General features: G+C 38.6%; 1 protein-coding gene across 1 annotated transcript in view; it reads left to right on the top strand.

Moving 5' to 3' along the window:
- The window catches only part of MACROD2 (mono-ADP ribosylhydrolase 2), a 1,987,750-nt gene that overhangs the window by 1,125,411 nt on the left and 837,415 nt on the right, over positions 1-24,924 (top strand). The gene's annotated exons all lie outside the window — the stretch shown is intronic.

The raw sequence follows: 24,924 nt of genomic DNA, 5'->3' as shown, positions 1-24,924 counted from the left end.
AAGAAAAAAATGTTACAGTAATTTAAGATAAGAGTTTTCATTGTTTTGTTTTTCATACCATTTTAGTGGGGGGTTGGGGCACTAGACTGTTCTAGAAGGCTGAATTCATAGTGGTCCAAGCAGACTTCTTGCCTCTCTCCCTGCCTTTTGGGGATGGAGAGGAGAGGAGAGGGGAAGGTAAACGTTGTCAGTGTGTATGCACTTGTCTTAAACCTCTGCACCCTGACTTTCCAAATTGAAAAACATAAATCTTCCCGTCTGTGGTAATGCATGTCACAGCAGCTGTTGAAAACTTATCTTTGACTCATTCATCCCCATTGAATCTAAATTTATTTTAGATTATATCTTGACAGGAAATTTGAGACTGAATGTGGCATTTTCTCGTTTTCACAGGCATCTGCCTCACTGTGCGTTGAGGGTTTCACTAATGAATGTGACATTTGCTGGTAAATAAATAAATAAATCCACCTCTACAATCAATTTCCTTGTTCTAGAAAGACAGAATGAACAGAACCAGCAGTGCGAGGAAACATTTTATTTTTCCTCCTCTTGCTTGGTCCTACCTCCACAACTCAGTGACTTTTGACAAAGAAAATGAAAACGAAAGCTATCCTGGAGTAAATCGAGGTTGTGGGTATTATTTAAGAATATAGAAACTAAAGAGAGAACTGGGTCTTCTACAGTTTGCTCACCCTGGCAGCCTATCCTAACCTGATAGAGTGAGGTAGGTAAGCATGCATTTTCCCTGAAATGAACCACAAGTAAAAGCAGGAAGCTTTGGTTTACATTTTAAATGCATCAGGGGTTGTGGGATTCCTAATGTGGGTACAGTAGTCGGGACTCAATCTACTGCAGATCTCAGAACATAATTCCATTTAGTATAAGAAAAATGTCAGAGTCAATGTACTCCCTCAGGTAACCTGACAACCCGAGCAGCGACTGTGACTTCAGGCAAGGTTGCATCCAGGCATTGCATGATGTCATCAGGTCTCTGGTTCTTTCTCTCCTTCCTTGTCTTGTTATTGTGTTCCTTTATAGGGACTGTCTTAAACAGGTGCTTCTCACCTGGCAGCAAAGATGACTTCACCAATCTAGCCTAAAGTGACCTTAGCGATGGCTGCACTTCTGTAAATGCTTCCTGTGAGCTTGACATTCTTCTATGCACTTTATGGGCATTATCTCCTTTAATCCTCACAATTATTCAGCGAGTTTTGTCATTTTCTCCAAAGTCACAAACTCATAAGGAATAGAGCTGGATCTGACTGGCCGCTTTGGCTCTGGCACCCATGCATATAACCCCAGGTCTAAGTTGCTACTTAGTGCTTGAGGTCTCAGGAGGAGGAAGATGCTTTCTCTCTTCTAACATCCATAACGATCCTGAAAACGGGCTCTGATGGTCCTGCTTGAGTCCCTGCCCACCCTGCACCAATTTCTGTGTCCAGGTGGAGCCAACTTATGTCCTGCAAAGCCCCCGTGGCAGAGTAAGCAGGACCACATTATATTCAGCCAAAACAGTGGGGGAGGGGCAGATTCAATTAGGGCAATGTACATAGCAGAGTAAAAAGTTACAAATGACTACTACAGTTGTCCAAGCTGTTAATATGCTAGAAAATTCCCTGGCATTGCAACACCGGATATTGAAAGCAGCTCATCTGTGTAAGTCTGCTGTCTATGGCTTTCCACGCCTTGTAGTGCTATGTAGTAACCAAGTCTGGTGGCCCTGTCACATGCTGGGCAGGGGCGAAATGAGCAGGTGAAGAAGAGAATGAAAGAGAAGACAGGATTAAGTATGGTAATTTAGTAGGCGACCTGGCTTGTCTCTGCACAGGTCGTATTTGATCAGCTGTTCACACCAGCTCTGAGTCCATCCTGCCCTGATCGTCCCCAAAGCATCCTAACTGTTCTGTCTTTAAACTGTTCAATAATATCAAAAGGCAAGAAAAGCTAGGTGTTATCTAGTAAGAATGACCTTGGCAGTGTGGAGCAAACACTCGCTAGCATCACTTGGAGCAGACTGGAATTCATAGGTAGAAGGGTAAACATGTACTCAAGGCTCCCCATCCTCTCAGCATCCTGTGGACAGGTGTGCTCGAGCCTGGCCCAGTTGGGTGCACCACAGGCTGTTCTTAGAGAAAACCCATGTCCCTTTTTGTGGGGTGAGATGAGTGCCAGCGGCAATTTTGAATGTTGGGTTCTTGGTTAGTGAGATTTACCCAGGATAAACATATATAAAAACTTATCAAACTGTACACTTAAATTTTTGCACTTTACACTATGCTTTTGGTACCTTAGTTTGTTTGTTTGTTTGTTTTAATTGACAAATATAAAACAACTCTACCTGTGCAGAGACAAGCCAGATTGTCTAGTAAATTATCATAGAGACTCCCTGGGTTTCCTAGTAACAAGCTACCTGTAACCAATGGCCCTCCTCCCTCTAGGAGGAAGGTCTGCACCTGAGCCCAATATTCAAAAAATGCCAGATGCTAGCAGCTGGCACTCCCAGACTATTTTTGCACCCAACCCCAAACTGTTTTTTTACCATGCTTACAAGACTGCTCTCATCTCACCCCACAGAAAAGGACATGGCCCCTTGCTTAGAACAGCCTATGGTGCACCCAGTTGGGCCAGGCTCAAGTACACCTGTCCACAGGGTGCTGAGAGGATGGGGAGCCTTGAGTACATGTTTACCCTTCTACCTATGAGTTCCAGTCTGCTCCAAGTGATGCTAGCGAGTGTTTGCTCCACACTGCCAAGGTCATTCTAACTAGACAACACCTGGGCTTTCTTGCATTTTGATCTTATTGGACAATTTAAAGATTCTCAAACTGGATCTGGTTTGTGGAACCAACTAGAATGACTGTTGATTTCAAAGTATCTGAAAAAATACATATACATATATTTGGCCGCTCATGGCTAAATCCAAGTGAGTTGGAGATTTAGATGGGGTGTGATCGAGGTAGCTATGGTGCCCATGCATCCAGACGAATTATATTTGCGGAATGTAAATTTCTATCTGATAAATCAAGGATAAGTAGAAAACTGACATCATAATTCATACGATTTTAGAATTTCAGAAATGAATTCCTCTTTTCCTGTGTTACTACTACATTGCAGCTGTTTGCTTGGGAAGGACGTGCTTGGTTGTGTCACCAGGACCTTGCAGATGTTGTCCCCTCTTCTGGAACACATTATTCCTATAACTGATTACCCAGCCTATCTCTCCTCCAGAAGCCTTGTCTCGTCTGGTCCTCAAGTCAGGTCTGAATATATGCCCTTCCTCGTCATAGACCCAGTTGCACTGCTTTACAATCATCTACTTCTATGTGTCTTCTGTACTAAACTGCAAGTATGTTCAAGGCATTGGCTCCACCCTTTGTGATTTTGTACTCCTCTCCATCCCACCCCCATCCACTGCCAAGGCTCCATGTTTGCCCGGTCCCCCTTTGGCCTGTATTCCCAGCAGAAGAAGGCTTTACACAGACCTTTCAAGAGTTCTATCTATGGGAGGGGAGAAGGGACACAGGAATCATGGACATTCTGGGCAGCTTCTGCACACTGACACTCTGGAAAGACCTGCAAGTTGGACTGATCACCCTGACAAATCAACTATACCAGGCACACAAACACTCCAAGATCCCTGGCCACCCAAGCAGGGGGAGAACTGAGCCAGTGTTGCCTAAGTCCCCAGAGGGATGTCTTGCTTTTCTTCCATCTACCTACTATCAGCTTACTGTGTTTCCCTAAGATTCAGCTGGGCGGAGTTGCCACCTATTCCACCCAGCCAATAAGCGTGCTGGCGTCAACTGTTTCCACTGAGTGCAAAGCAACCTTTCTAATAAATCCAAACATGTTGGATTTTGTGATTATTGACAGATAGGGATGACTATTTATAAGATTCGTATGTGTTTCTGAGCATTTATTTAAAAATCTTTTTTTTATTGAAGTACAGTTGACTTAACAACATTACATTAGTTTCAGGTATACAATACAGGGATTCAGTATGTTTGTAGATGATGTACCATACAAAGTTATGGTAACATTATTGACTATATTCCCTGTGCTGTATATTATACCACTGTGACATATTTGTTTTATAACTGGTAGTTTGTACCTTAATCCTCAAATATTTTTCTACAAGAGTGCATACAAATGTTTATAAGAATTATATGTGTATGTGAGTCTGTCCTTTTGAGAGCCCTGAAAGTCAGCTTCCTAAAACATGTTAGTTATGAGCTGTATCAAAAGTATGATTATTTTGACTATCTTCACTCATTAGTCAAAAGGTACAAACTTCCAGTTATAAGATAAATAAGTTCTGGGGAAGTAATATACAGCATGGTGACTATAGTAATATTATTGTATCATTTATTTGAAAGTTGCTGAGAGTAAACCTTAAAACTTCTCACCACAAGAAAAAAAATTAACTATGTGGGGTGACAGATGTTAACGTAACGCGGTGATCATTTTGCAATAGATAATATGTCAAATCATTGGGTTGTATGCCTTAAACTTACACAATTTTTTTTTTTTTTTTTTTTGCGGTACGTGGGCCTCTCACTGTTGTGGCCTCTCCCATTGTGGAGCACAGGCTCCGGACGCGCAGGCTCAGCGGCCATGGCTCACGGGCCCAGCCGCTCCGCGGCATGTGGGATCTTCCCGGACCGGGGCACGAACCCATGTCCCCTTCATCGGCAGGCGGACTCTCAAACACTGCGCCACCAGGGAAGCACAACTTACACAATTTTATATATCATTTGTATTGCAATAAATCTGGGAAAAAGTTTGATTATTAAACTTCTGTGAGGCATTTAAGGATTCTTAACTTTAAACACTATATATGAATAAGTAAATAAGTTACATTAGTATTTTGTTAAAAAAATCATACGACCTGATTGAATGACATATTCTACTTGCTACATATAGTTGTTATTATCAGTAAATCAACACCTTGAAATGGACAGCAACATAAAATTAATGTTGTAAATGCAATTTTATAATCTGATTTTTTATTTTTTATTACATAAACATCTTCCATGTCGCTACATTGACTTTATATAATAATTACTTTATATGCAGTAGTTACATTAATTTGATAGAATATGTTAAACATTTTCTTATTGTGCGTATGAACTGTTTTTAACGTTTGCAATTACATATAATATTGCAATGAATACCTTCTTCTTAATGATGCCTACTAATTGATAGAATAAAATCCCGAGTGTCAAGCCCAGGGGGAGGATCATGTTTCTTACTCCAGATTGTTATTGCTACGGTACTTGTCCAAAGTACTGCACTTCTGCCAAAGGCCAACAGAAGCGTCCTGGGCCAGCAGTTTCATCCTGTGGCTTAAACATTAAGCAGTGGATATTGTAAAGTATTTTTCTTCTCTCTCACATTACTATGCTTGACCGCTTCTTTACAAACGTAAAGACTGGCCAGTTAGAACTTCGTTGTTGTTGTTTCTCAACAGGGTACTTAGATTACTATAGATGGTGCTCTTATTTTAGTACTTTCTAGAAATGCTTATGGATGGTGTTAATTTTTACATTCAAAGCTCTGTGAAAGATTCCCCTTCTCATTACTTCATATTTTCAACTGTCTCACCATGTCCATTCCTTGGCTTTGCCTTTCTAGTGGCACCAGAATGATTCCTATAGCACAGTAATTGGAGCTAAAAAATATGCTTCTTATTGGAAGTGGTAGGCCTCTGCATTTGCAGTTAATTATCCTTTGAAGAAGATTATTTTCCTCCCTTGAGGTGGTGATTTCCTAAATCCAGTGAATTCTCTGCTTAAGATAAATTTCCTTGTCTTGAGAGTCAATTTATTGCTCTAAAAATAACTTATTTCCAAATAGGTGACCATAGCATGCCCCTGGAGTACAAGGACTCTTCACATCTCCTCTGCCATAGAATTGAATAGAATGAAAACCTTAAACCAGATTTGTACATTAGCAAAAGAACAAATCCTCAAATGAAGTAGTCTAAACAAAACTTTGCATCTAATGTGTAACACTGCTGCTCTATTTTGCTTCACCTATCCTGTTTTCTTAAGCTGTCTTCCAATACTACCAAAACTCAAATTTCATTTAGCAGGGGATAGGAGAGTAGAGGGTGGGGAATAAAAAAATAAATGGGTTGTTTGGAGTGATGAAGCTACCAGTAAGTGCAATGCTGACTCTAATTTCCAGTATAACTAACTGTGGAAATGTGCCTTACATTTATAGTCTGGTTAGCTGTATATAGAGTTGGTGGGAAAGTGTGTAAAAATATGGGCCAGGAAACCAACAAAGCAAGGTCATAAGAACCTAGTTGATTTTCCTGCAGCAGAAGACCCTGAATCCAAGTTTCCCTAATCTTGGCTCATTAGACCATAATGAGAGAAGAATAATTTGTATCAATGAGCACAGAAATTTATCTTTCCTGGCACTCAGAGCAAAGTAGCATTATTTATAACTTAGAGGCATGCAGGTGTGTTCCCCTAGGCATCTCTTTCTATCAGTATTTGAGAAGACTTCCTGGTTTGCTTTGGGGAAGAGCTAGAGACAGCTGGGGTTGTGTAGTATGGTTGATACTCTTACAAAATTCATTCAGACAGCATTTATTTATCCACTCATTCAGTTACTCAGAAACTGACATGGGGAGATATAAATTAATGCTATATTTACGAGGAATCAATCGTAAGGCTGTATCTTAAACATACCTGTGTTTTCACTGGTGTGACTTCTATTAACACATGCAGACAGGTACCCACAGGAACAGGTACAAATTAAAATATTATCATGGGCTATGTGGTCAATGCATCATTTTTCCCAATTAGAAGCTTTCCTTGGTTTACTTTATTATAAAATCATAACTACTTTTGCACAGACTCCTTTATCTGCTCCCTTTCTCATTCCCCCTGCTATCTATAAAGATGTTTTGTTGCATTTGTTTTGATTAGACCACATGGAAGGGTGGCCATGTCCCAAGTCTTCAGAATTCTCTTGTACCACTTGTAATAAGTGATAGAAAAACAAAAAACAAAAAACTAGTGAATTTGGAACTTGTTTTCATTGGGACTCACAGTCATTCTACATTTTCATTCCTCAGCCATTGAAAATGGGATCTAATTTACCATACTACATCCAGATAGTTTATTTCTGAACTCCTGTTCACCAGTCCCCCCAAATTCCAGCATATACTCAAATAAAATTATGTTTTCTGAGAAAATTATCTTTTATGTAGAAATGATGAGGGCAGAGAGTCAAATTGTCTGGTCTCCATGGTTGTGACTAAACTGGTCACATCGTCTTAGGTGCAAAATATTGATCATCAGGCAGGGTAATAGGCTGGTGGTGTCCCCAGCCACATCCTGAATGATTTTCTCTCACCACAGAATGTGAGGAAAGTGTACCTCTTTCTAGGGGGTTGATCTCTGGAACAAGGTGAGCATAGCTAATCAAATAAACAAACATTCACCACACGGGCCTACAACCTCAATCCTCAGTGACTTAAAGGAAGGGGCAAACTCAAACATCTGCCAGAACTAGGCAGGTAACCTAAGCAGGTCGAGTGTGGGGCAGTAGGAAGCAGTGGGCATTGTAGAAAACTAGAGAACCCAGGCCCTATTTAAAGGGATCACATGCTCTTCAGCCTGAATCATTCAGGCAGCTGATTTTTCAAAAGAAAATCTTCTTCCCCTGTAAAAAAAAACACTGGCAACAACAAATTCAACTTTTTATAATACCATGTGGACCAACAATGCCTGGGCCAAACAAAACATTCTAAGGAACGGATTTGGCCCATGAGCTTGCTACCTCTGCTTTATTATAGTCTAACTCTGAAAAGAAGCTAAGGGAACAGTTGTATCTTTAGGGGAAATATTGGGTTTGGTTCCCTTCTTCATGGATGTGTGGATCTAACTCATGTCATTTCCTCCAAAAGGTATGGCCTCCTTTGCCCTCCTCCCCCTATTTTCACCTGTCAATACTGTCCCCAGCTGTATTCATCGGAATAGGCTAGCTGCTGTAACAAACCACCCCAGAATCTCAGTGACTTAACACAACAGAGCTGTGTTTCTCAAGCACACAAAAACCAGTGTGCATGTTCCCAGTTCAGTGACTCTCCTGCAAGCTGTAAACTCTGGGATTTAGGTTTCTTCTAACATGTGATTTCACCGTCTCAAATCTTCCACTTCCAAACATGTGGACAGAAGATAGAGAATATGGAAGATCAAGTAGGATGTTTCATGGTCGGGCCTGAAAGTGACCTTCACAGCTTTCATCAGCATCGGCCAGCACTCAATCACCTAATCCCACCCAGGTGTGGACAGCTGCTGAAAATGCAGGGGCTACTCTTCATGGGTGCACGAGCGTCTCACTGCGGTGGCTTCTCTTGCTGCGGAGCACGGGCTCTGGGCGTGTGGGTTTCAGTAGTTGTGGCTCACGGGCTCTAGAGCGCAGGCTCAGTAGTTGTGGCGTACGGGCTTAGTTGCTCTGTGGCATGTGGGATCTTCCCGGACAAGGGCTTGAACCGTGTCCCCTGCATTGGCAGGCGGATTCTTAACCACTGCGCCACCAGGGAAATCCCTTAATGTATGTTTAAAATGTACAGTCGCATAGTACGCATTGGAGGTGCAATGATAAGATACCGTCCATAACTTTCAGGAGCTGATGCTTCAGTAGGGCAACAGATGTCCAAACAACTACATCTAATATGACGGGAGTTTTAATGGAATCCTAAATGCAGTGGGGGCAGAGTTGAAGCAGTGCTTTTTCACCATGTGGAGCTTGACACTTGGTTAATTGTTTGCATTTCTTATCTTGTTACCGTACAACAAGGTCCTTGAGGACATAGATCATACCTTATTCATCTTTGCATCCCTACTACTACCTACCGTCTAGGGGGTACCCATAAACATTTGTCAAATTGATGAATGAATGAGTTTCTGATAAGAAGAATATAAACACAGACTTCTGATTCGAGAAGAAAACATTAGTGTTCATCAGCTTTTAAGAGTTTAAGCTTTTGGTGCATGATAAAATAATATTCTTTTGAGTTCTTTTCTTTGTTTCCCCCAGATTTCTATGGTGACTCATTCTGTGATATTCAAATAGGTTATCTCTAAAGAATTCACAACATTTAGCCTTAAATTGCAGTTTCCCGACTGTGTAACAAGTGTTGATTTCATTTAAGCAACACACTGTATCATTTATCTGGGCTGAAGTGGATCAGATTAAGTTTCAAGTCAATTATGTCATATTCTTGACTAGTGTAGTCATTATTAGCTTAGGAATTGTTTAAAGGAAGTTAGTTTCAAATAGCTACTACCTATTATTAAATTTACTGTATAATTCATTTATAAATGTAATATTTTAGATGTCCTGATAATGAAGTTAAAATTTCCTAGGCCTTCCCTCCCTTTTATTACTGATCGTATTCAGTAGAGGCAAAAGAAATCTCAGCTTCTAAACTATGGACCAGATGCCATTCTCATGTTTAGTTCAGAATCAACAATCTGTTGTTTGCTAAATGAGTCTTGTGCTAGCACCAATACCAGAAGGAAATGAGTATCCACCATTTATCATTAAGTTTCAAAGTGGTCATTCAACTTCTGCTGGAAATTTGGGGGAGAAAAAGGTTTAGGAATGTGGTGTCACATATCACTCACTCAAAAGAAATGACGCCTTGTTTACCAGTGTAGGGATGAAATTTGGAACCATTTATGTCAGCAAAAAACTGGGGTGTCTGTGCATTTTTGCAGATGGGTGGAAAGAGAACATAAACCAAGAACAATGGAGTCTTTGCCCAGAGACCTCCCTTTGTGCTGAGCATGAAGTGAAAGCACCTTTTTTTTTCTGGAGCCCCTGAAACTTTGTCTGTTTAGTCTGTGCCTTGGTGGTATATTGCTTCACATTTTTTCAGGGGCTGCTTTGTGTGTATGACTCTCTACCTAAATTTGCAAGTTACTTGTACTGTTGGTTTTTTACCTCCCCCATAATAGTTGCTACATTAGGCAGTCAGCAAACACTGACTAATGCCCACATTCTATAACTCTGCATTTATGCTTTTACCGTTCAGTTAGCACCAGATTCTAGACAGCCTTGCTCTCCAATGATCTGAATGCTACTTTCCTCTTCTACTGAATATTTTAAAACCTCAGCATATGTGGGTCTCGTCTTACTAATTAAATTCTAGGCTTCACCCAGCAGGAACCATGCACTGTATTTCTCCTGGACTTAGCACAGTGGTAAGCAGACCAGCAGTGCTAAATAAGTATTTGGTGGTGGTTTGGTCATTTGTTATACAGTGCTGAATGTGAATGCTTTATCAGGGGTTGTTCATCTGGTAAATCTAGGGCAGGACTAGAAATCAAGTGTTCATGAAGTGGGCTAGAAAAAAAAATGACATCTTTATTTTTCACTAACTTCTAGCTGAAATTTAGTATGCTCTTGATGATGAATGTGGCCCCCAACCCACAAAAATCACAGCAGTTCCTGCAACCTGGCCTCCCATGGAAATCACAGATATTTTCACATCACATCACATGTGTTGCAGATATCTCAGAAATCTCATTTACATTCATCACCACTTCAAAATTATCTTAGTTACTATAACTTCAACTAGATTTTATTTTATTTGCTAATAATGATACATATATTAACATTTTACAAAATTTAAAAAAATCTGTTTATATTTTTCTAGAGGCATATTTTAATATAATTCATTTCTTTTTTAATCCTGTGTATTTTATTTGATTCACTTGAAAATATTACTATGAGAATGGTTCATAGATCCTCCAGATTGTCAAAGAAGCTAGTAGTATGGATAAAGGTTGACCCCTGCTGTGGACCTAATGGACACGACCTAGTGTGAAGAAGCTGCTTTGGAGTCCAGTGGACTGGGTTTCGAGGCTTGCGCTGTGTGACTTCAGGCAAATTACATTGCCTCTCTGTGATGACATCAGCTCTTTTCTAGCTGTGATACTTGTAAACAAGCAGATTAAAACAGGCTTTATAGCAAAGGCAACAAACTCATAAAGCACTCGAACCCACAAAAACAGTAGAATGGGCTCACAGTATAAATCACTTTTTGAGTGGTTTAGATAAATCCTTGGCTGATAGATCTATTATGGATCAACTGTAATTTGACCAGGAGGAAAGGAAAAATGTGTGCACGCCCAACACTGGAAAACGAGACAGTTCTTCTCGCCCCAAACATGGTTATTTGGGACAATTTCAATGGACCCTGGAGCATCTCACAGTGATAACAAGCAGCTTTTACATGGACATTCAGTCCAGTTAGGGAAGATATTAGCCATATATTCTTCCAGCGCCTTTGATTAAATTCTGATGATGTTTCTGAAAAGGAACATTAAAAACTGAGACCCCTGGAGACAGATGTGTGGTAATTATTATTGCAAATACTCAGCAATTTTATCATCACCATTAATTACATTTCTCCTTTAAGGGTTTATCATAATCTCTGAGCCTACTATTTGTTCATTTGTCTCATAATTATTCACGAGTAAGCAGTTTGTTCTGTGCTCTCAGAAATTGATTGTTCAGTGTTTGGTTCATTCTTTCATTATTATTGTATCACAAGGGAGATTGAAAAAAAGTTGTTGTTTTTTTTTCCTTTCCTTCTGGTTCTTCTAATATATATATATTTTTTTCTTCTAATATTTTTAATTATCCTGGACTCCCATCCAGCCCATCCACACTAATATAATAGATGCTTCTAGAACCTTGATGGAATTCTTATAAAACTCAGCATCTCAATTTAGGAAAAGAAGATGGGGGCTTTAACTGGATATTTGGACACATTTTTGCATAAAGTCTTCCCTTTCTTACATAAACTATTCCAGTCTGATTTGACCTCAGCTCTCTAGGTTGGCTTATGCTTGAGAAAGCAGATCTGACCCCTTGCTTCCCTAAGCATAAAATTAAAGGAAGGAGTGACCAGCAAGCAGCTCTGTATCAAAACTTATTCCAGTCTCCCTACTGGAAAGAAGTAAGTTTTGAAAAAAAAAAATATATATATATATATGGACCAAAATGGAAAACATCGATTTGTGCTGAGATAATAATATAAAATATACTTAAAGATATGTGTTCAAATCCCTATATCTCCAAAGACTCACCTAGCGTGAGTTAACCCTAAAAAGGTGAACTCAGTTAATCCTAAAAGGGTAGCATATTAACCTTTTAGGGTTAACTGATTTTGACAGGGTTTAGATTTCAGTGTCTGGAAAAGAACCCTCAGTTTTATTGTGCTGACAGCTTCCCATAAGCCAGACTGCTCACGTTTTTTGTGAAAGCCCATATTCTTCTCTTTGTACTTTTGGAAGATGTGCTTTTCTCATTGTAGGCCCAGGTCATTGTAGGCCCAGGTCATTCTCAACTGCATTGGAAAACGTTTATTACTCTGTGAGGCTCAGGCGATGAAAACTCTGTGGCTGGTGTGTGATTCTTTAAATGAGCTGTCATTTATGACAGTGACTTTATTTATAAGACACTGTTCCTAAGGGAATATGGGTTTTTTGACCTTGAGAGGCATGTAGCAAACCTGTTTGGCAATTTGTAAAATGTTTTTCCTTAAGTGGTAAGCCCTTATTCTAGCTCTTTTTGGAGCTATTCAGCCTTGTGCAGTAAACTAGAACGTGGCTAAAGTTACATACACTCCTAATGGACTTGAATTTCACTGTTTACTGGTAAATATCATAGACATCAGTGCTCTTTAGCAAACATTTCTAGCTTCCCACCTTTTAGCCATAAGATCGCACTTTCCTACCACCTTTGAGGTTCAGCATGGTCACATGATATGATATGGCCAATTAAATGTGAGGAGGGGTGACGTATTAATATTTTAGTTCTGGGTGGAAGTGTTACGAGCTAATGCGAGATTCACCATGTCCCCCTTCTTGATATGGTGACAATGAAAAACCCTTCCCAGCTTGGAGCCTCCATCAGCCTCAGTCCCTGAGTGGCTGTGATAAACGAGCCCTTTTACCAACCTGTACTGAACATGTAGCATGAGAGAAAGATACACTTTTGTAGGAGTAAGTAAGCCACTGAATGTGGATATGATCACGGCATAACCTACCCCATAGTGACTGATAGAGTAAAATTGTGTGTGTGCGGGGGAGGTGGAGCATATGTATGTATCCTTTTGAAATATTTTGCCTGTAACATCTGATTTTGGGAAGCAGTAGTCACTCTTCTGCTCTATCTGTGGCAACAGTGGTCGTCTTTGCCTTCAGTTCTTTATTATAACAGCAGAGGCAGCCTCCACAAGGAGAGGCGTCACCTCAGCCACAGCACATGTCTTCATGTGGGAACTACCAAAGGACTTAGCCAGGACTTAGCCAGACTCCACTTTCTAGCCATGAACACATAACCCTGACCTCCAGGAAGTGTGTACGACTAAGGGCAGCTGCCTGCCCTCCAACTAGGTCTTTCCCCCAATATTTAGGGAAGAATGTGTTCAGTCACCAAATATGTATTGAGTGCCCTGTGTGTCAGGCATTGTTCCACGTGCTGATAACACATGTGGAGCAGAGAACAAATCAAATGACTGGGGCTCCTCCTAGACCAATTGGCTAAGTCCCTAGGGGTAGGACCCAAGCACTGTCATTTTTTAAAGCTCCTGATGAGATTCTAAGGTACACGCAGAGGGGAGAAATGCTGGCTTTTTGCTTTGGACTTTATTCTATCCTTAACTTGCCTGCGTTTGAGAATCGAGTCTGGGTGGGCAGAATTACTTGTTCTCCCCTTCCTGCTCTCCGGTCCTTTGTATATTTTTGTATACTTACCCTTACAGAACTGGCCATATCTTATTGTAATCATTTCATAATACATCTGTCTCCCCTTTCAGACAGTTGTTTCACAAGGGCAGGAACCATGTTTTGTACACACACACACACACACACACACACACACATATTGATATATACATACATGTCACATATTTGCTACACCACATAGGACCACATGGGGAAGCACCAGAGTCAGTCAGGAGGCAGAAGTATGTGTATTTAGGCATGTATATGTGTGTATAACTTTATGTATGTGTATATATAATATATATGCATATATGTATGTCTGTATATACAGAGAAAGAGAGAGAGAGGCTGAATGAATAAATTAATTTTCTGAGAAGAAATTGGAATTTGGAAAATCTAGTATGAAAAAATTCACGGGGGCTTCCCTGGTGGCGCAGTGGTTGAGAGTCCGCCTGCCGATGCAGGGGACACGGGTTCATGCCCTGGTCCGGGAAGATCCCACATGCCGCGGAGCGGCTGGGCCCATGAGCCATGGCCACTGAGCCTGCGCGTCCGGAGCCTGTGCTCCGCAACGGGAGAAGGCCACAAGAGTGAGAGGCCCGCGTACCGCAAAAAAAAAATAATAAAAAATTAAAAATTCACTTATGGCTTTATTTGCCCTGGTTTCATTTGGTTAACTCAGTGGATTTTATAGCAACATTATAACTGCTATTATTGACTCTTTTCTAAAATAGGCTATTACCATCCCTAAGTATTTTTCAACTCATTTGAACTAGCATATCCTTCCTTTTGATACCTCCCTGTCTGCCCTTTGGTCGGGCTGGGATGTGAGGACTAATATATAAAGCAGAATATAAACATTTCCTGGTGTTCAAGAAAGAACTTAAATACTCACACCTTGAAGAGAAAATACAGGGTCCTCCCATCTGGTACATTAGTCATGTGTGTAATGAATGAAAAAAATGGAGTTCAGGGGACCTGAGATCATCACGGGGATATCTCACCAGGAAAAAATTTTTCCAGCTCTAGAACCTCCTGGCCTGATCCTATTGAAGAAAGGGAGACAAATTGCTATCTTTTGAAGGTGCATTAACCTTAGGTTCATTTAATGAATTACCTCTCCCAGTGCACTAACAGATACCCTGGGGCCTGAGATGAAAAATGGCCTCTTTTCTCACTGAGAGGCTCAAATATGTACCACTTCCTTCTTTCTCTTTAACTTGTGTTGACTTTCATTTTTTTATCCTCTCACCATATATATTTAAAATATAACTATAATACAATCTCAGTTTAAAAATAAAAATGGGAAATTTATTCCCTAACAAGGACAGTATGTGTTTCATATTTTAAGTAGATTTTCTTAACTTAATTTCTCTCTCATTTTTTCCTCTGGCATCTTTTATCACAAGCTACTTACTATTTGTGATACTCCCAGATATCTGAAGGAGAAAAGGGATGTTTAATAAAGAACTAGATTCTGTGAGGCTGTAAGGTATGTAGTTGAGGGTCCAGCAGATGAGCTCAGTGGTCACCCCACATTCTAGATCCCCTTCGTAGAGGCTGTTGAATTGGATGCTGTTTCTTTCTTCCTCTGTAGACATTCCTCTACAGCATCTTTTTTTCTGTGCATTCATGTAGCAAATATTTATAAGTAATAATCAGTCTTTATTTGGAGTCTCCTGCAAGCAGAAACTGAAATAAGAATTCGGGAGTGTTTTAAAATGTAAGTTTTATTATTACTTAGGTATGTAAAGTCAGCAGATCATTGCCATTGAATAGATAGTTCGTTACTCACATTCCCAAGAGGAGGAGGACACACCATGCCGTGCAGGGCCACTCGGGGAAACACCAGGATTAGTCAGGAGACAGGAGCAAAGGGAAAGCATGGGCAAGAGCCTTTCTTGTGGTTTCTATGGGAAAGGCAAAAGAAGGCGGGGTAAGAAGGCTTATGGTTGTCCAGTTATAATAATTTTAGTGGGCTCTGGAGTATAAAGACTGTTTCTAGTTGTCTAGTATCTGGCCCTGGAATGATTAGAAGAGAAGAGTATTGCTTCCCGGGGTGTAAGAGCCAGCTAGAGGAGGTGGTCCAGGGTATGGGCTCTGGACTTGTTGGTTCCCATATGAAAGGCACACTCCCAGGCAAGCCTTTTACTATCTCCTAAGAACTGACTAGCCTTGGGAGGGACAGTCTCTCCTCAGCAAGGCTCCAGATGCCAGAGCATCAGGATTACAGGAAATAAGAACATATAGTTAATTCGGAGTGCAGATACTTTATTTGGGAAGCAATACCAGGAACACAAAATGAGGAAACAAGGAGAGTGAGGCTGGGAAGGAAAGAGAGCTGTTGAAGACTGGGGCTCACTTCCAATGGAGATTCTCTGAGCAACTGTGTAGAATGCACCTCAGAATTGTCCCAACAAAGAACACAAGGCAGAAATATTTATTCACCAACTCACAGCCCCCGGTGGTTTAGGATTGCCTCTAGGGACATTCACATCTGTCCACTTCTGGGACAAGCTTGCACACCCAGCCTGAGTATGTGTCCACAATTTCAGAGACAGTCCTGAGACAGAAAAGCTGAGGGCCCTAACAGGTGGACCACAGATTGCTGTTCTCTTCTAGTTGGCTTCACATCTAAATTATATAGTGAGAATGACGTAGGCCTTTAATAGATCCATGGAATAGAAAAGATGGGCAGCGTGAGGCTCCTGTGCCCCAACCAGCACCAGTCCTACCTGGCATGGCCACACACCTGGGCTTCAAGCTGAGAAGCCTCCAGGGCCAGCTGTCCTGCTAATAACCAGGAATCCCATTATCACTGAGCCATAAACTGAATTATTAGTGACGTACATCCTGGATTATTCTGTCCGCTTCTCACTCCATACATCCAGGCCCTGACAGTTAATTATGTTGTCCCACAGTAGATCAAGTTTTACAACAGAAACAAAAGATTAAAACTGTTGTATATTGGGGACATTTAGAGGATAAACAGCAGAGGGTTCTAGGAGGGAACTGTAGTCAGCTGTGTGGCCATTTGGGAGAAAACTGTTCAAGAGCTATGAATATTTAAAAACCTTTTAGATTTTTATAGTTTGCTACGCTCCTAACAAACTGGTTTCTAACTCCACAGTGAATTTTTGGTGTCAAAACACAATGCTAAGCTATCTTAGAGTCTTTATTAACAGGGAAAGAATTGTCATCTCCTGTGCTCTGCGAGTGGCCTGGTTGAAAGCCAGTGCAGAGGAAGCTGCAGACGACAGTTTTCAGCTGTGCATAACGCTCAGCGCACTGGCACCAGCAAACTCTGCGTCGGCCTCTTTATTCTGTTACCTCCTATTTTCTTTCTCTTCTCTCCCCTCTTTCTTCTTTCTCTTTACTTTTCCCTCTGTATTGTCAATTTACAGTTTTCCGGGGTCCACAGAAATATGTATTAAGAGTATCCACTTAATTGTAGTCCTTCCAAAATCTTTGCAAAATTAACTTGGCTGATAGAATCATAATTGTTTCTGCCCAAGAAGTTCTTTTTTTTTTCTTTTTAAAAAAATTTTATTGAAATATAGTTGAGTTACAATGTTGTGTTAGTTTCAGGTGTATGTGTATGTATATATATATATCCCCCTTTCCCCTTTGGTGACTGTAAGTTTGTTTTCTATGTCTGTGAATCTATTTCTGTTTTGTAAATAAGTATCATTTTTTCAGATTGCACACATAAGCAACATCATATACTTGTCTTTCTCTGTCTTACTTCACTTAGTATGATAATCTCTAGGTCCATCCATGTTGCTACAGATGGTGTTATTTCATTCTTTTTATAACTGAGTAATTTTCCATTGTATATCTACATCACATCTTTTTGCCCGAACTGTACTCTTCTATGAAGATGGGCTTCAGAGAAAAGAATGGAAGCTGATAAGCAATGGATAGAAATGGGAGATGGATGGTCAGTAAATGACCTGCTGCCACGCACATTGACTACCCCATCCTCTCATCTCCCAACCCCGCTGTCACTCCTCCATTCCTTTATTCCACAGCCCTCCCTTGGTGAGTCCCAAAGAACAAGTTAGAAAATCTTCCATCCATTGCCTGTAGTGAAGTCGGTGTCAGTTAGTAGAAAAGTCACTAGAACAATCTGAAGACTGTGCTAAATCTCTCCAAGCTTCAATTGAGGAAAAAAAAAACAAAACAAAAAAACGTTTACATCATGAGATGTAAGAATCCACAGGATAATAGAGGGGAAATAATTTTGTCAACCATAAAGTATTAAACGAATCGAAGAGTTTATTAGTGATGTTACTGAGGACCCTCATTACAAGATTTCATGTGTTCTCTAATTTGATGCTTGTGTGATATTATTTTTAACTTTTTTCACTGAAAAATAATTTCAGACTTAAAAAGTTGTAAAAATAGTATGAAGATTTCCAGTACACTCTTCACCAATTTCCAACTTCTGTTGCTATTGTGGTTATTTTTTTTAGTCATTCCATCATTTATCAAGCATATTTTATATTATTCATTTCTGAATTGAGAGTAACTTGCAGACTTGGTGCCCTTTACCCATAAATATTGTAGTGTACATTTCCTATTACATAATCACAGTACCATAAAATTAACATTGGAAATTAATAGTGATTGAAGACTGCTATCTAGTCTGTAGAGCTTATAAAAGTGTTACTAATTATTCCACTAATTTCATTTACAGTAATAGAAAAACAAAACAAAACAAAACAAAAAAAACACCTCTGGTCCAGGCTCCAGTCCAGGATTACTGTTTGTGTTTAGCTGTCATGTCCCTCCAGCCTCCTTCAAGCTGTAGCCGTTCCTCAGCCTTTCTTTGTCTTTCATGCTCTTGACATTGTTACAAGTACAGGTCAATTATTTTGTAGGATGTCTCTAAATTTGGACTTTTGTGATGTTAAAGAATAATTTTCAGAAGGCGAAAAATATGACATACACATATAACATAAACATATATCAAAAATTTTATTTAACTTATTAATTAATGAGAAAATTAGTCAATTGTTAAATCAGTCTAGAGACCATTTGAGGAGCTAGGTGTATATGGCAATCTCACAAGGGATGTTAGAGTAAGGTTTCTGGGTTAGATACAAAACTGGTGAATATCTTCTAGAGCTATCTTTGGGGTTATCCATTTCATTGAAGAGAAATAATCTGTATCTCTATGGACAATATTCTATGAGTTAAGTTTTGCATCCAAGAGTTGTAAAATAGTCCAGTCAGCACTGCACTGAAAGAACACTCTTTCACCTATTTCCAAGTTTGGGATATGTTTTCTAATAATGGATTTTACATTGTCTTTTATTGCTGGCCAGGACTGTTCAGAAGGAAAACAGTGACGAGGGTACAATGCGAACTCAGAATCGATGCACTAGCCCCATAGGCCCTTCTCCTTCTGCCCCAAGGTACCCCAGTCCTGTCCATACTGGTCTGACATCATCAGAGAAGGTTTAGGAGATCAGGGGCTTAGGCCTTACCAAGAATATACTTGTAACGTTTTGAGGAATCTGGTATGAAGGCTTTAGCATTTGAGGCCTTCAGGACTCAGTATACAAACAGCATATATTTAGGAAACCCAGCAGGCAGGCAGGACTGCTGCTCAGGCCCCTCACACAGGTGAGTGTTTTGTTCAATCTCACCAATCCCTCCCTAATTTCCATTATTTCTCATTTCTGGTTTGGCTGTCCTTTGCGTGTTTTGGTGGGCTTCCCTGTTCTTATTGCTTGAATAGTTTTTTTTTTAGAAGATACTTTTGCACTATTTTCCTCATTTAGCTTGCCAGTTATCCTTGAAGGGTTTTTTTGTTTTGTTTTGTTTTGTTTTTGCCTAAAGTTTGGTTTTTGAAAATAAGACCCCAAAGAAGGAAATTGATTTTCTATATTAGACACCAAAAGAGTACTATTCAATATTATTTATGATAAGAAACTCTTTATGCTCATATAATTTCATGATTTTACACATTTTTAAACTTTGAACTCTATTATTTGGACCTTAAATATATTGCATCTCATTACTTTGTTGCATCTCATTACTTTGTTGCTATTAAGAGATAATGGAATATTTTAAATATATATTTTTGGTGTATTGAGAGAGGCAAGCCTTATTTACTTTAAGGGCATAGGACCAGGACTATTCACAAGACAACATATTATTCTCCTAAAACCAAGTTTTATGGAACATAGATCAGTTCCTCTAAGTTAGTGTTCTTTTAAATATCCCTAAATTCCTATCTAGCCAATACGATATCTTTTTGAAATGTATTTTTTTCTGTGATTATTTTAGAAATTTCCAATTTCAAAATTTAAGGTAATTCCTCTTAATTATCAAATTATAAACTTTGCAGACAATTCAGTTCCAGGTGAATACATTTATTAGAAGACACAGAAACAAAATGTAAAAATTAGCTATAAACTCACCACCCAGGGATAATTATTGCTAACATTTTATCATTTAGAATTTTCTTTTACTTTTTTCTATTTATTTATGTTTCTATACTAGAGACTATAGTATATACAGTCGAGTGTCTTCATGTTTTCAATAAAGCACTATATCATCAATATTCTGTGTAATTAAACTTTCTCGTAATTACTATTTAAGGGTGGTATAATATTCTTTTGGGCTAATGTACTGTAAGTCACTTAGCTATTCCCTTATTGTTGGCAGTATATTTTTTTCTTCCAATTTATAGACTCTCACAAGTATAGGAATCTGTTGAGCACCAGTGTCTGTGATGGCGCCTATCTCATTACCCTCGGACTGGGTCTGAATTTCCTAGTGCTCAGTCTTTTCTAATTTTCTTTCTTTTTGTTGTTTTGACTTCATTAAATAGTGGTTTGGTTGAGTATGTTTTCAACTTTTAATTAACATCTGTATTTCATTTTTTCTGTGCATCATCCATGTCCTTTTAGACATGGCAACTGGATTGATGTAGCTTTAATCTGCACTGTGTGTGGGTATCTATGTGTAACTCCAGGCAGTTTCTTTAACCTCCTCTTTAAGTTTCAGTTTCCTCATGTGTAAAATAGGGATAATAATAAACACCTCATAGCATTGTTGTGAGGATTAAATAAGAAAATATACACATAATACTTAGCACAATGCCAGGCACATGCTATTCATTAAATGACTTTGCTCTAATCGTTACCACTATTGTAATTATCATTTTATCAATATCTGTTGGGGATAGGACTTTTCTTTTGATTTACATGAGCTTTTTATATTGATTAAATCTATTAATCCTTTTTTATATTTAATTGTAAAAATATTTTCCAGTTTGATTATTGCTGTTTTATTTATTTATATATATATTTATTTATTTATTTAGGATTTACCTCTTTAAGCAACTTCCAAATATACCAGACAGCAGTGTTAACTATGGTTATAATGTTGTGCATTACATCCCCAGGATTTATTTATCTTATAACTGGAAGTTTGTACCTTTTGACTACCTTCACCCAATTTCCCCATCTCCCTGCCTCTGATAACCAAAAATCTGATCTCTTTTTCTATGACTTTGTCTTTTTTTTTTTTCTTTTTAGATTCCAAATATAAGTAAACTCATACAGTATCCACCTTTCTCTGACATATTTCCCTTAGGATAATGCCCTCAGTGTTTATCCATGTTGTTGCAAATGGCAGGATTTCCTTTTTATGGCTGAATAGTATTCCTCTGTGTGTGTGTGTGTGTGTGTGTGTGTGTGTGTGTGTGTGTGTGTATCACATTTTCTCTATTCATTCATCTCTTGGTGGACACTTAGGTTTTTCTGTCTTGACTGTTGTAAATAATGCTGCAGTAATCATGAGAGTGTAGCTGTCTCTTTGACATAGTGATTTCATTTCCTTTGAATATATACCTAGAAGTGGAATTGCTGGGTCATATGGTAGTTCTATTTTTAATTTTTTGAGGAGCCTCAGATACTGTTTTCCATAGTAGCTGTACCAATTTACAATTCTACCAGCAGTGCATAAGGGTTCCCTTTTCTCCACATTCACACCAGCATTTGTTATCTCTTCTCTTTTTCATCTTGGCCATTCTAACAAATGTTAGGCTATCTCTCATAATGGTTTTGATTTTCATTTCCCTGATGATTAGTGATGTTGAGCATCTTCTCACCTGTTGGCTATCTATCTGTATGTCTTCTTTGGAAAAATGTCTATTCAGATCCTCACCTGTTGGCTATCTGTAGGTCTTCTTGGGAAAAATGTCTATTCAGGTCCATTTTATACTTTTTAATTCATTTTTTTCTTTTTTCTATTGAGTTGTAAGACTTCTTTATATATTTTGGATATTAATTCCTTAACAGACAAATGATTTGCAAATATTTTTTTCCGGTTCCATAGAGAGCCTTCTCATTTTGTTGATGGTTATTGCTATTTTAATGTTCATTAAATTATTTTAATCATGCTTCTGCGTTTTTCAAAATGAGAACAAAACAATTGCTATAGCATTTATCAGAAAAGGAAGCAACTATAACCCCTTGAATACATATCACCAGCTGATCGTTGCCATCATTAATATTAAGGGACAGAAATGTAAAGGACCATGCAACACCTACTTTGCAATAATGAAGTAGAAAGTCAGGTAGGAACTTCCCTGGTGGTCCAGTGGTTAAGAATCCACCTTCCAGGAAAAAACCTACAACAACAAACCCAAAACAATTAAGAAAATGTTAGTAAGAACACACATATCAATAATAACCTTAAATGTAAATGGATTAAATGCTCCCACCAAAAGACATAGACTGGCTGAATGGCTACAAAAACAAGACCCATATATATGCTGTCTACAAGAGACCCACTTCAGACCTAGGGACAATACAGACTGAAAGTGAGGGGATGGAAAAAGATACTCCATTCAAATGGAAATCAAAAGAAAGCTGGAGTAGCAATTCTCATATCAGACAAAATAGACTTTAAAATAAAGACTATTACAAGAGACACAGAAGAACACTACATAATGATCAAGGGATCAATCCAAGAAGAAGATATAACAATTGTAAATATTTATGCACCCAACATAGGAGCACCTCAGGACATAAAGCAAATGCTAACAGCCATAAAATGGGAAATTGACAGTAACACAATCATAGTAGGAGACTTTAACACCCCACTTTCACCAATGGACCGATCATCCAAAATGAAAATAAATAAGGAAACACAAGCTTTAAATGATACATTAAACAAGATGGACTTAACTGATATTTATAGGACGTTCCATCCAAAAACAACAGAATACACTTTCTTCTCAAGTGCTCATGGAACATTCTCCAGGATAGATCATATCTTGGGTCACAAATCAAGCCTTGGTAAATTTAAGAAAATTGAAATCTGATGTCAAGTATCTTTTCAAACCACAACTCTATGAGAATAGATATCAATTACAGGAAAAAATCTGTAAAAAGTACAACCACATGAAGGCTAAACAATACACTACTTAATAACCAAGAGATCACTGAAGAAATCAAAGAGAAAATCAAAAAATACCTAGAAACAAATGACAAGGAAAACACAATGACCCAAATCTATGGGATGCAGCAAAAGCAGTTCTAAGAGGGAAGTTACAGCAATACAATCCTACCTCAAGAAACAAGAAACTTCTCAAATAAACAACCTAACCTTACACCTAAAGCAATTAGAGAAAGAAGAACAACAAAACTCCAAAGTTAGCAGAAGGAAAGAAATCATAAACATCAGATCCGAAATAAATGAAAAAGGAATGAAGGAAACAATAGCAAAGATCAATAAAACTAAAAGCTGGTTCTTTGAGAAGATAAACAAACTGATAAACCATTAGCCAGACTCATCAAGAAAAAAAGGGAGAAGACTCAAATCAATAGAATTAGAAATGAAAAAGGAGAAGTAACAACTGACACTGCAGAAATACAAAGGATCATGAGAGATTATTACAAGCAACTATATGCCAATAAAATGGAAAACCTGGAAGAAATGGACAAAGTCTTAGAAAAGCACAACCTCCCAAGACTGAAACAGGAAGAAATAGAAAATATAAACAGACCAATCACAAGCACTGAAATTGAGACTGTGATTAAAAATCTTCCAACAAACAAAAAACCAGGACCAGATGGCTTCACAGGTGAATTCTATCAAACATTTAGAGAAGAGCTTACACCTATTCTTCTCAAACTCTTCCAAAATATAGCAGAGGGAGGAACACTCCCAAACTCATTCTATGAGGCCACCATCACCTTGATACCAAAACCAGAGAAAGATGTCACAAAGAAAGAAAACTACAGGCCAATATCACTGATGAACATGGATGCAAAAATCCTCAACAAAATACCAGCAAACAGAATCCAACAGCACAGTAAAAGGATCGTACACCATGATCAAGAGGGGTTTATTCCAGGAATGCAAGAATTCTTCAATGTATGCAAATCAATCAAGGTGATACACCATATTAACAAACTGAAGGAGAAAAACCATATGATCATCTCAATAGATGCAGAAAAAGCTTTCAACAAAAATTTAACACCAATTTATGATAAAAACCCTCCAGAAAGTAGGCATAGAGGGAACTTACCTCAACATAATAAAGGCCATATATGACAAACCCACGGCCAACATTGTTCCCAATGGTGAAAAACTGAAACCATTTCCACTAATTTCAGGAACAAGACAAGGTTGCCCACTCTCACCACTATTATTCAACATAGCTTTGGGAGCTTTAGCCACAGCAATCAGAGAAGAAAAAGAAATAAAAGGAATCAAAATCAGAAAAGAAGGAGTAAAGCTGTCACTGTTTGCAGGTGATATGATACTCTACATAGAGAATCCTAAAGATGCTACCAGAAAACTACTAGAGCTAATCAATGAATTTGGTAAAGTAGCAGGATACAAAATTAATGCACAGAAATCTCTTGCATTCCTATACACTAATGATGAAAAATATGAAAGAGAAATTAAGGAAACACTCCCATTTACCATTGCATCAAAAATAATAAAATACCTAGGAATAAACCTATGTAAGGAGACAAAAGACCTGTATGAAGAAAACTCTAAGACACTGATGAAAGAAATTAAAGATGATGCAAACAGATGGAGAGATATACCATGTTCTTGGATTCTAAGAATCAACAGTGTGAAAATGATTATACTACCCAAAGCAATCTACATATTCAATGCAATC

Source organism: Delphinapterus leucas, chromosome 15 (genome assembly GCF_059928025.1).
Source record: "Delphinapterus leucas isolate spDelLeu-1000000601 "Yukka" chromosome 15, BTC_Dleu_Yukka2, whole genome shotgun sequence".
Taxonomy (NCBI): Eukaryota; Metazoa; Chordata; class Mammalia; order Artiodactyla; family Monodontidae; genus Delphinapterus; species Delphinapterus leucas.
The sequence above is the reverse complement of the archived record's forward strand: the minus strand, read 5'-3'. Positions and strand labels throughout refer to the sequence as shown.